Consider the following 12,575-nt stretch of genomic DNA (forward strand, 5'->3'; position numbering starts at 1 on the left):
TTTTATTTATTATGGCTACATAGTATTTCATAGTATGTATGCACCATATTTTCTTTATCCAGTCCAACCTTGATGGACATCTAGGTCCTATATATTTGCTATTGTGGATATTGCTACAGTGAACATACAAATACATATATCATTTGAGTAGAATGATTCACATTTCTCTGGGTATATACCCAATCATGGGATTGCTGGGTCAAATGCTAGCTCTGTTTTAAGTTCTTTGAGAAATCTCTAAATCATATTTCCCAGTGGAAGAACTAATTTATATACTCAACAGCAGTGTACAAGTGTTCCCTTTTCTCTACACCCTAATGAACATCCATTTTGTTATGGCATGGGTTAGGAAGGAGTCCCTCCTCCTCAATTTTTGGAATAATTTCAGTAGGATTGGTACCTGCTCTTTTTTATACATCTGATAGAAATTGACTGTGAATCTCTCTGGTCCAGTTTTTATTTTAGATTGTAGAATTTTTATTAATAATTTAATGTTTGCCATGTTATTGGTCTATTTAGGATTTCTCCTGGTTTAATGTTGCGAGGTTGTGTATTTCCAAGAATCTATCCTTTTTTTTTTTTTTTTTTTAGTTTTCTAGTTTGTATGAGAAGAGGTGCTCCTAATAGTCTCTGAGGCTTTTTTGGTTTTCTCTGGGGTTGGTGTCATTTGTTATTTCCTATTGTGTTTATTTGGATCTTCCCTCTTTTTTTTTTTTTTTTAATTAATCTAGCTAGTTGTCTATCAGTCTTATTTAATATTTCAGGGCCAGGCGCGTTGGCTCATGCCTGTAATCTCAGCACTTTGGGAGGCCGAGGCAGGCAGATCACAAAGTCAGAAGTTTGAGACCAGCCTGTCAATATGGTGAAACCCCATCTCTACTAAAAATACAAAAACTAGATGGGTGTGGTGGCACACCTCTATACTCCCAGCTACTCAGGAGGCTGAGGCAGGAGAATTGCTTGAACCCAGGAGGCGGAGCTTACGGTGAGCCGAGATCACGCCACTGCACTCCAGCCTGGGTAACAGAGCAAAACTCCGTCTCAAAAAAAAAGAAAAAAGGATTTCAATTTATTTCTGGTTTAATGTTGGGAGGTTGTATATTTCCAGGAATCCATCTGCATTTTTTGTTTGTTTGTTTGTTTGTTTTGGTTTTCTAGTTTGTGTGAAAAGAGGTGCCCATAATAGTCTCTGAAATGATTACGACTGAACAATTTTCATTACTATTCCCTGACACAAAGACTGTATGTACTTCTGTCTGTGCAAGCTGTCAGAGGTGACTCCTCTCAGATGAGGAAATAGATTATTCATGGTCTTGTAGGCCATTGGAAAGACTTGATATTGCTAGAAGGCACATGGAAAGACACTGAGTGGCAGCATGATCTATTTCTTTTTAAATTATTTTGAAAGGATTTCTCTAGCTACTGTTTTGAGAAGATTCCATTAGGCAGACTTGCACAGAACTAGAAAGATGTATCAAGAGGCTACTGCAGTTATTGAAGCAAGACGTGGTGGTGCAAACCACTGGGAATATAGAAGGTGATAAGAAGGGGTCTCTTAGTCAGTTTAGAATGGCAGAATAACAAAGATTGGTAACTGAAGAACAGAACTTTATTTCTCACATTTCTGAAGGCTGGGAAGTCTGAGATCAGGGTGCCGGCATAACTGAGTTCTGATGAGCGCCTCTTTCTGCTTTGGAGATGGCTATCTTCTCACTGTGTCCTCAGATGGCATAGAGAGAGGGCGAGAATCTCTCATTTCTCTTATTATTAGGGTGCTCTACTCTTGTGACCAAGTACCCGAAAAGGCCCCATCTCCAATTATCATCACACTGGAGATTTGTGTTTCAACATAAAAATTTGGGGGGGGGGGACACAAACCTGCCATTCAGAAGCGGGTAATATTTTAAAGTAGGGCTAAAGGAATAGCTTAAGGATGTAGATGTGAGCTTTAAGAGAAAGGATGAATCAATAAATTTTGTTAAAAGAAAATTGGAAATTAAAACATCTGCAACTACTACATCTCACATTGATACAGTCACTTCTGTTGGTCATAAAATTCCTCTTTGCCTCCACAAAGTTCAATATTTTAGCTGGCTCCTGGAAATGCTACCTTTGCAAATGTACTACCGCGCACCCTCCCAGTGAGCCTATGCTATTCACATGGAAATAAAGAATAGCTCACCGTCGTGGCCATCTGAGAACAGTGTCTGGCTTCCTATAAATCAGTTAATGATATTAATTTAGAAATAACAACCCTGATTATACTCCTCTAACAATCGAATGTTTTAACCAAGTTAGAAAATCATGCTTTACTAGTGTAGTGATAATACTGTTACAGGATATTAGACCTTTGTCAGATGGGTAGATTGCAAAAATGCACAAGAAAAAAAATTAAAAACCCATCAAAATGTGAGCAAAGAATATGAATAGACACTTCTCAAAAGAAAACATTTATGTGGCCAACAAACAAACAAACAAGCTCAACATCACTGATCATTAGAGAAATGCACATCAAAACCACAATGAGGTACCATCTCACACCAGTCAGAATGGTGATTATTAAAAAGTCAAGAAACAAGAGATGCTTGTGAGACTGTGGAGAAATAGGAACGCTTTTACACTGTTGATGGGAAAGTAAATTATTTCAATCATTGTGGGAGACAGTATGACAATTCCTCAAGGATCTAGAACCAGAAATACCATTTGACCCAGCAATCCCATTACTGAGTATATACCCAAAGGAATATAAATAATTCTACTGTAAAGACACATGCATAGGTATGTTTATTACAACACTATTTACAATAGCAAAGTCATGGAACCGAACCAAATGCCCATCAATGTCAGACTGGATAAAGAAAATGTGGTACCTATACACCATGGAATACCACACAGCCATAAAAAGGAATGAGATCATGTCCTTTGCAGGGACATGGATGAAGCAGGAGGCCATCATCCTCAGCAAACTAACACAGGAACAGAAAACCAAACACCGAAATGTTCTCACTTGTAAGTGGGAGCTGCCAGTGAGAACACATGGACACAGTGAGGGGAGCAACACATACCAGGGCCTGTTGGGAGTTGGGGGGCGAGGGGAGAGAACTGAGAGGATGAGTCAATAGTTGCAGCAAACCACCATGGAACACATATACCTATGTAACAAACCTGCATTTTCTGCACATGTATCCTGGAACTTAAAGTAAAATAAAAAAATAAATAAATAATAAAAACAAGTAAAGAAAATGTGGCTTATATACACCTTGGAATACTACTCAGTCATCAAAAGGAATGAAATAACATCTTTGGCAGCAACTTGGATGGAACTGGAGATCATTATTCTAAGAGAAGTAACTCAGGAATGGGAAACTAAATATTGTACATTCTCACTTATAAGAAAGAGCTAAACTATGAGGATGCAATGGCACAACAGCGGTATAATGGACTCTGGGGCCTCGGGGGAATTGTTGGAAGGGGAGTGAGGGTGAGACTACATGTGTGGTACAGTGTACATTGCTTGGGTGACAGGTGCACTAAAATCTCATAAATCACCACTAAAGAACCTCTCCATGTAACCCAAACCACCTATACCCCCAGAAACTCTTGAAAAAAAAAAATCACTAAAAAAAAGTTATAGGGCTGACAAGTTCCAATTTGTATAGGAAAAAGGATGAGTATGCTTTTTATGATAAAAATGTTTTTAAGTAAAGAAAAAAGCTATTTTAATTCCATGTACTTATAAACATTATATAGTTCTTTGATTAATCAATTTTCTCTTTTCTTTCTGCTGTTTTTTAGTTCTTCTTGACAGTCCTGTCATTCAGCTATGTTGCTAAAGCACTAAGTGGAATTTTTATGAAAATATCCACCACTCAAATAGAAAGGAGATTTGAAATATCCTCTTCTCTTGCTGGTTTAATTGATGGAAGCTTCGAAATAGGTAGCTTTTTTATTTTTCTATTTTAATAACCATGTCTGCATATGCCAAAAAAAAAAACAAACTGTTTTTAACACTTGGCTCTCAGCCAAGTGTAAATTTGTCCCTCATGAGCAATTTGGCAATATCTGAAGACATTTTTAGTTGCCATAAATAAGCTGAGGAAGGGAGGATGCTACTGGTACCTAGGGGTAGAGGCCAGGGATGCTGCTAAACATTGTGTAACACACAGGACAGACTTACCAACAAAGAACAATCCTTCCCAAAATGTCTATAGTGATGATGTTGAAAAACTCTAATCCTACACAAACTCATTGTTTGCAAATTAATGCCTTGTGAAGCTTTACCTCTCTTGTCTCAAGGTGTCCCAGTGTGAAGAAAGGCTGAGGGAGAATTATAATTCTTATGGTTTTAGGAGGGAGGGACTGTAAAGGAGCAACCTACACTAGATTCTACTGTTTAATGGGGTACACAATCGAGGGGTTAAAGTCTTTTTTGGGGGAACATTGAAGATATTGCTTTGTTGCTTTCACTTTAATTTGTATTTCTGCAACAATTGAAATTTTTTAATGTATTGCTAGCTCATAGTCTCTGTTACTTTTCCCTCTTCTTTTTACTTTCTAATTATTTAGAAGGACCTCCAAATCGTCTATTATATAAACTGCAAATATTTTATACAATTTTTGTTTCCAACTTAACTGTATTTGCAATATGCTTAATTAAATAATACTTAAAAAGTAATTGTCAAAGGAAGACATCTCTTTAAATCAATTCAAAATATTTGTGATCCCAAGATATTACACGTCCTTCACTCTTTCACCTCTCAGGCTCAATGAAATCATCAAGGATTTTAGAATTAGAATGTTGTTAGTTTTAAAGTTTAATTCACTGAATGTCTCCTTTTGTTAAGAAATTGATCTTTCATATTTTATTAAACTTTGCAGCTGTTTAACAGCAGTTATTTGAACATCATTATCAGTTTGGTTTCTTTGCTTACCTCTGTTTCTTGAATCTTGTGACTTCAAATCTCATCTTTAGTCTTTCTGGAATATATCTTCATGTATAGATGACCTTCTGTATGCACAGAAGGATGTGTACCACATCCATGGATTCAACCAACTGTGGATGCAAGATATATTCAAAAAATATAAAAATGAAAAAGTAGCAATACAATTGTAAAAATAATACAAATAAAAGCAACACAGAATAACAACTGTTTACATAGTATTTACGTTGTATTAAGTATTAGACATTATCTAGATATGATATAAAGTACACAAGAGGGTATGGATAGGTTATATGCAATATTACACCTTTTTACTTAAGGGACTTGAACATCCGCAAATCTTGGTATCTACAGAGCATCCTAGAAGCAATAACCCATGGACATTAAGGGATGACTGTAATTATGTTTTTAGGAAGAATTTAAAATATAGCATATTTTCCAAGCCATTGCCTTTTGGAAAATGTGTGTATTTGACTATCATATTTAAGTGATAATTTGTCTGGATATGGAATTAAGCATTCAAAATTCCTTTTTCTCAAAAACTTTCATCTGAAAATTTAAGTCTTCCTCTAACACAGGGAATTTTTTTTTTTTTTTAGACGAAATCTCGCTCTGTCTCCCAGGCTGGAGTGCAGTGGTGCAATCTCGGCTCACTGCAAGCTCGGCCTCCTGGATTCAGCCATTCTCCTGCCTCAGCTTCCTGAGTAGCTGGGTCTACAGGCGCCCGCCGCCACACCCGGCTAATTTTTTTTGTTTTGTTTTGTTTTTGTATTTTTAGTAGAGACGTGGTTTCACCGTGGTCTCGACCTCCTGACCTCGTGATCCACCCGCCTCGGTGTCCCAATATTTTCTTTCCTTTCTTTTTTTTGTGGGGGGAGGGGGAAAAACAGTTTTTCGCTCTTGCTACCCAGGCTGCAGTGAAATGGCATGATCTCGGCTCACTGCAACCTCGGCCTCCGGGGTTCAAGACATTCTCCTGCTTCAGTCTCCCTGTTTTGTTTCTTTACTACTATTATTAATAACGCAAAGACTAAATATCAATAAAGGCCAAAACGAGCGAAGAAAGCGGCAGCCTTTTTATTTGCAAATATGCACGCACTCTCGCTGGTCCGCGGGAAAGGGGCCAGGGAAGTTGGCCCGCCTCTGCCAGCAGCAGACTTTCATGTTTTGGCACTGGAAGGTGGAGGGCAGTGGGCGGGATAGGGGCCTGACAGGGGCGTCTCCCTAGGCGTGACCGGGTAAGTTTCGATTTCTCCGGATTGACGTCACCTTGCGCATGCTCAGTTGATCTGCATTTTCCCGGGCGCCCGCTGCATTTTCCTGGGCGCGGGTAAGTTGGCGATGAAGAACCCGGAAGCAACAGGGACTGTGCCTTCTTGTTCACCTTCCTCCATCTTGTCCCTTCTCCCTCACCCAAACATCCCAAGTAGCTGGGATTAGCGTGGCTACTTTTGTATTTTTAGTAGAGACAGGGTTTCACCATGTTGTCCAGGGTGGTTTCGAACTCCTGACCTCAGGTTATCCACCCACCTTGGCCTCCAAAAGTGGGATTCCAGGCATTAGTCATCTCACCCGGTCAGCCAGTTTATTTTTTGTTTTCTATTTTTTTTTCTATTTTATTCTGTAACATATATGATATAAATAATATCTTTCCTGGCTATTTTTGCTTGTAAATTTTTTTCTTCTAAATTTCTATCTATTTTCCTTATGTTTCATCGATCTTCTCTGATGCCGTCTCATATCAAGTTCTAATATGTAAATTTTTAATAGTATTTTAAATTTATAACAATACTTTATCATTCTTTTATTACTTTTAGTCTGCCATTCTGATTTTATGGATGCAACACTACTTTGCACCTCTAAATATGCTAACAGGATTTTTTAAAAAAGTTTTTACTGTTTTTAGTTTAATCTTGTTTAAGTACTTATTCTTACGTTGCTTTATCTGCTGGTCTGTTTTGATGCTCTTCTTTCATACTATTATTTTCCATCAATGTTCAACAATCATTGTTGTCTGTTAATTGTTATGTATCAGACTACAGATAAATCTGAATTGATCTGCTCTGATTTCTCTTCTTCCAAGTTTTAATCTAAATAATTTATACTTAAGATTAAATCTCAAATGACGTCTCCTCCAGGAAATTTTCACAAAGCCCCTAATTTAAGCTATTTCCGTAACCTAATAGCACTTCTATTCGTCTGTTTTATTTTATTACTTATGTGTTTCTAGAGAACAGGTACTATGGTTTATCCTTTTTTTATATTTCTGTCTCTGAGCACTGTGGTAGGTATATAGTATGAATTTAAAGAATGCTGGAAATAAATTTTAATAATGCATGAACGATGATCAAAAGATTTCTCAGATTAGGAAGATATTTTTTCCATCCCAATGCAATGCAGTAAACTCCAAACTTTCAATAACAGTTTGCTTCTCTCATATTGCCAAATTACCTAAGTGTTTTGTTTGCATATAAAACGTATTCTGCTTATCATTAGTACTATACAAATTTCAATTAGTGTCTTAATGCGGGAGAGTTCATCTTCACAAATTTCATGGTCTTTGAGGGAAGATATGATGTCTTGGGCTTTATTTGCACTCATTCTGGGGCATTCAGTTCTACCAGATACAAAATTGAACTAAGTCATGTCAACATAATTTTGTTCTCTTTCTAGGAAATTTGCTTGTGATTGTATTTGTAAGTTACTTTGGATCTAAACTACACAGACCGAAGTTAATTGGAATTGGTTGTTTCCTTATGGGAACTGGAAGTATTTTGATGGCTTTACCACATTTCTTCATGGGATAGTAAGTGTTAAACAGCACTGAGCCATTCATTATCAGCAACTTATAAATTAGCAGTAGAATTTTATTTTTATCCTTTAGTCAGTTATCTTTTGAGAGTATTCACTAAATATGTCTAGAAATGGAGCATATTTCCTTTGTATGATGCTTAATGTATTGCTTTATTCATCATGGCTTTCATAGACTTTGAAATAAGAATAATATTACATAAGGTGTACAGTTTCAAATGAAACAAATAAGCTATTTATTACTTTTTAGTATAACACGTGTACTTCATGTCTTTGCCTGTAAGATTTTAATAATACTCGGTAAGACTTCACAGCTTCACACTGTGCATATAGATTTTCCCCGAAGTTGTTCTTTCTAAGGTAACTGCGTAGCTATGATTAGAGTAAGGTGTTCATAAGAGAAAATTGGAAATAGCAAAAAAATAAGACAGAAGCTTATTTTTTACATAAAAGTTAATGTAGCTAGTCGAAGGATGATATCTTTTCATCATAGTGCTATGCGTTGCGTGGCCTTGGCCTCATGGTACAAATTGTGGCAATGTATTTTCTGGCAGCAGGATAGAAGAAGTGAAGAAAAACAAGGAGAATAAAGAATGCACACAGACTGAGGCTTAAGGAGCATTTTCAGAAGCAAAACGTTTCCATTGGCTTCACATTTACCAGAAATTAGTTACATTTTACACATAGATATATAGATGTTGGGGGGAAAAAAGACTTTATTCCAGGACGCAATGTTTCCAGCTAAAAATCCCAACTTGTGTTACTATGGAAGGAGAGAGAAAAGGATACCAAGAGACAATGAGCAGTCCCTGTGAGAGACGCCATTTACTTACTCATTGCCATATCCAGCAATCATGCCTTTTGGTCATCATATTAATTCTGTTCTTTTGCTACGTTTGACCCTTATAAGAACTTTCTTCTTAATGGTACTACTCTAGTACTCATCATATTCCATAATCTTGATTCATTTTTCTACCTTTGTGGCCTCTTCATCATGTCCGTCCTTTTCCTCTACTTCTGATGCCGTAATTTCAGTGTCCCATAATTCCCTCTAATCTTCTTACTATCTATTCTTCGTGATTTTTATGGAGAACATGCCTCAGATGTAACCACCACAGCTTCATCGTCCACTTCTCCCCACATTTGAGTACCACATTCTAGGCTTACAGTTTTCTAAATGTGCCATAGTACGTCATCTCTTTGCACCTGTTGTTTCTACAGCCTTGAATACTTTTCTTCCTTCGTCTACCAGTTAAACTTCTATCCATCTTCAGTATTCATTTTATCTGTCACTCACATTGCGAAATCTTCTTTGATCTACCCACCACCTCCAAGCAAAGCTGATCATCTCTTTTGTGTGTGTATATGTGACAACTAGGGACCTTGCACATTAAACTTACTGTGTCTTTGATCATATGCTTTTATCTCAGAGAGTGTGAAATCTCTAAAGTACGAAAACTGAGCTTTAGTTCACTGAAGCTGAACATAATACCTGGCACACTATATGCTGCCCTCAGAGCTCACAGGGCTCCTTAGTGCTTTTGGATATCAGCATCTGTCCCTAATTCAGCACCATCTCTTTTGTTGTTATTAACTTCTTCCTCATAAAGTTAAAGTAGGTTAGAAAGTTTTAATTGACTTTTGAAGAGTCAAGCATTAGTGTGTGTGTGTGTCCATGAAAGAAAATCAGACGGACTTACTGTTTGACGATAACTCAAAGGGATAAGTAGATATAGTTAACAGATTTGAAAAAACAGGTGAAACAGGATATTTTACATCTTGACCAGAGTATAAGCACTCCTAGGATTATAGAAAAGTGATAACCCACTTTATCCATGGTGTGTTGAATTATCTTTCTTGGTGAATGCTCCCATTCCCCCACCCCCATCACATCTTCTGACTTACATGCTGGGAAATTGACAAAGAGAAGTATGGTAATTCGAAGACAGTGTCATTAAAGGGGAAATTTTTTCTGCATTTTTGGGAAAGGTGAAAATATTATATTCTGCAGATAAGCAAAATGTTCAATCCAGTGTTACTCTTATAGTTACAGGTATTCTAAAGAAACCAATATTGATCCATCAGAAAATTCAACATCAAACTTACCAAACTGTTTAAGTAATCAAATGCTATCACTCAATAGAACACCACCTGAGATAGTAGAAAGAGGTAAGAATTAATACTGACAGTTAAAAAGTATAAAATTTATATAATTAATTACATCTAAAAATGTGATTTTTTAGCAAAATTGATTTAAGAACAAATAGGAAAAATATTTAACCCTTACATACAGACAAAATCATACTGTTAATATACACAGTTGACCCATGAACCACGCAGATTGTAGCTGCATCCGTTCACTTATATGTGACTTTCGTCCAACCAAAAAGAAGGAGAAACTTGCCCATATGGAGATCTTACTTCTATAGGTAGTTTCCACAGGGCCAACCAGAGAAATTAAGTATGCATGAATTTGGGTACACATGAGCTGTCCTGGAACAAACATCCTACTATACATGTCAAGGGATGACTGTAATATATATGAAGGATATTTATAAGTAGATGAGAAAAGAGAACAAATTTAGTAGGTAACTGGCAACAAACATGCACATTTACAATTTAAAAAGCAGGAAGTGGAAGAAATATGTGAGTAATGTAACTTTGCTCTTCATAAAAAATGCAAAATATTATAGCATTTGAAGATTTTGTGCCTGTTATAACACAAATAATAAATTACAATTATAACCCAAAAGTTTAATGAAAAGAAATGGAAAAATGGAAAGGAGGAAATATAAAATTTCACATTTTATATACTTCTGGAAGTGTGTAAATTTGTAACTTTTTTGGGAGATTAATTTTCAATATATATTAAAGAACAAAAATATACTTACCTACTTTCTTGATAAATCTTAAGAAAATAATCAGGAATGTGCACAAAGACTTATTTATAATTATAGCCATGACATCTGTGTTTAACAGAATAAAAAAATGGAAATATTTTGAAACTAAAAAAGAAGAGATTGTTTAAACAAATTAGGAAACTGTTATTCAACACACTGCTATACAGTTATTAACATTTTCACATGGAAGAAATCTTAACAACATGGGGAAATCGTGATAATATAGTGATAATTATGTATGCAGCTTGAAAAAAACCTAGATATTTAATTATATATTGTACACAATGAATATTACACATATTTTGTGCACGAGAAATGTAGAAGAGCTAGAATAACATTTGAAATGATCTTCTGTGTTTAGTGTGATTATAAATATTTTTTGCTTGTTTTCTTTGTGCCCTTCCTTATTTTCAAACTTTTCAAAGTGAATATGAATCACTTGTAATTAGGGAAAAAAATAGAATAGCAAAGGGTTTAAAGTAGTTAAATTTCTAATAGGAATGTTAAAAATAATGTTTAAAATAAAACACTCTCTTGTCTCGATAGGTTGTGTGAAGGAATCTGGGTCACACATGTGGATCTATGTCTTCCTGGGTAATGTGCTTCGTGGCATAGGAGAATCCCCCATAGTACCATTGGGGATTTCTTACATTGATGATTTTGCAAAAGAAGGACATTCTTCCTTGTACATAGGTAATAAACAGAAAATATTAAATTGCATGGTTAATCCCTAGGTCTACCTTTGAAATAATAGTGTCATTAATTTTATTCTTTATTAGAAAAATATTTGGAGAAATGTATTGTGTAATATTACTTTTTAAAACATGTTGAATAAAGACCAAGTGTTTGTGGTATCTGATTAAATTGTTTTGTAATACCTGCAGGTACTGTGAATGCAATGGGAATGATTGGTCTAGTTTTTGGCTTTATGCTGGGATCTCTGTTTGCTAAAATGTATGTGGATATCGGATATGTGGATCTGAGTAAGTACAATCGGAACAAGGTACCATGATAGTGCCTTTTAAGTGCAGGACACCATTCTTCCAAATAATTAAATTTACTTTTTCAGTAATGCTTTGCTTGCTATTTCCCAAAAGTTACAAGTAGGAAATAAATGCATTCATAATCAGAATAGAAGTGAAATTCAGCTCCTTTTTATACTTTGCTTATAAAACTACATGTAAAAAGAGATTTTTAACAAACTTATTTTAAAATGTCCCTCTCTGAAAAGGGACTACCAAGTCCAGTACATTTTATTTTTCAGTTGATGGTGACTTGGTTGATGTGTAGGACTCCGAGTTTGCTTTGCTAACATCTCCTTGTGGCTGCTTCATTGGCTTATGGCGGGGTTGGTTTAAGAGACACTACAGTGCATTTTGGTTATGGTCATTTTTCCTGGTGTTTGCTGAGGACTTGGCACATGGCAACATTTAATGAGTGCTTGTAGAACAAATGAATGAAGGATAGGACATGTAAATAAAATTTATGACTTTTCTCTTCACTCCCTTCACTCTCTTTCTCCTCTCATAGAAGAATGACAGGCCATGTTATAACATCTGCCTCAACTTCATGCCCTCCTTCCTACAGATGTACCTGTACTATATCAACATTTATCTTGTTTTACCCATACTTATGAAAAAGTATTTCTCTTTAGCTAATATTAATCGATCCAACTGGGGTTTAGATTTCATCTTTCTGCCTCTTCTTCATCTGCACCCTCTCTTTTCCTCAGCAAACCCTCTCAAGTCTCTCCCATCTATTTACATATATACATTTTTTTATATCCCCAAATGACTTTCCAGTTGATTAACTGTTTCTCAATTCATCTTCAAAGCCAAGTACCTAGAAAAACATCATCTAAGTGCCTCATCATCTCATCTCCCATGTACTTCTCATCTAATATAATCTGGCTCTACCACTAATG

At 35.9% G+C, this 12,575-nt stretch overlaps 1 pseudogene; it reads left to right on the forward strand.

The window, feature by feature from the left end:
• The first annotated feature begins 3,812 nt into the window (after positions 1–3,812).
• LOC102136968 (putative solute carrier organic anion transporter family member 1B7) overlaps positions 3,813–12,575 on the forward strand; it is a 79,850-nt pseudogene continuing 71,087 nt past the window's right edge.

Source organism: Macaca fascicularis, chromosome 11 (assembly GCF_037993035.2).
Source record: "Macaca fascicularis isolate 582-1 chromosome 11, T2T-MFA8v1.1".
NCBI classification, from domain to species: domain Eukaryota; kingdom Metazoa; phylum Chordata; class Mammalia; order Primates; family Cercopithecidae; genus Macaca; species Macaca fascicularis.